Source organism: Etheostoma spectabile, chromosome 10 (genome assembly GCF_008692095.1).
Source record: "Etheostoma spectabile isolate EspeVRDwgs_2016 chromosome 10, UIUC_Espe_1.0, whole genome shotgun sequence".
NCBI classification, from domain to species: Eukaryota; Metazoa; Chordata; class Actinopteri; order Perciformes; family Percidae; genus Etheostoma; species Etheostoma spectabile.
Genome location: NC_045742.1, coordinates 13,625,227 through 13,626,217, shown reverse-complemented (window position 1 = coordinate 13,626,217; position 991 = coordinate 13,625,227). Strand labels below are relative to the sequence as shown.

Here is a 991-nt window from a genome sequence, read left to right as displayed (position 1 = left end):
GTGAGCAACCTGTCTGAAAGTTGTAGGTCTTCTGGTAGCTGTGCCAAAAGAAATCTCTATCATTCCCAATCTTGCAAAGATGGAGAGCGTAGATATACTGTATGTAAGAAGATGAAATAGGCACAGGCCAATTATTGCTAACTAAAATGCTAGTTAACATTAGTAATTAAACCCAAACAGCTAATGGAAGTCAAAACTGTCTGTGAGCTTACCCTGTACTGTACGATGATTCCTCTACTGTGCGACAGTAAGTCGCGTGGTTATGACACAATTATTAGCCTATTTTTACAAAAACATCTGCTACTGAGCCATAATGTTAGATACAAGGTAATGGAGCCTTTTATACATTGTTGTGTTTCTTGAAAAATAAACAATGGACAAATAGAGTCTTTAAACGCTTCAGATGTAAAGTTATTGATATCATATGTCAAAGTGGCGCCAAAATGAATGGTAGTCAATGGAATGCTAACGGCGAGTGATGGCTTGGTAGCATCAAAAAGAAGCTTTGCTTACATAGGAGAGGCTTACCCTCTTGGAATAGAGGTGGCACTAATGAGGAAAGGTTACCAACTTTGCTATTTCTTTTTGCTGCAGGACCAACAGGGGGTGAACGCTCTTACCGGGTGAACCAGAGGCTGCCCCGGACTTTGCCATTTCTACGGACTAGAAGAAGAAGAAAAATGTAAATAACGGCAGCATTGGCAGCAGCATTGCCGTCAATGCTTCGATTTGATTTGATGACCTACCTCGTCGGATCAAGCTTTCCATTCGCCATAAAAAAAACTATCTTAACCCAGTAAGTTTACAAAAGAGACTTGCAGTCACTCTGAGAGTCCTGGTATCCGGTTACCCTCAAGCTCATTCAGGCTTCCTGTTTCCGATTTGTTGTGTGCCGCTGAAAGAAATAGAGTGGTGTGCGCCCTCAGGATGCGCACTCAAAATATTGGCGCGCCACCGAGATCTACATCCTTTTGACATCACATTGGCACGC

General features: G+C 42.3%; 1 protein-coding gene across 1 annotated transcript in view; it reads right to left on the bottom strand.

The window, feature by feature from the left end:
• The window catches only part of gdpd2 (glycerophosphodiester phosphodiesterase domain containing 2), a 12,644-nt gene that overhangs the window by 4,855 nt on the left and 6,798 nt on the right, over nt 1-991 (bottom strand). The gene's annotated exons all lie outside the window — the stretch shown is intronic.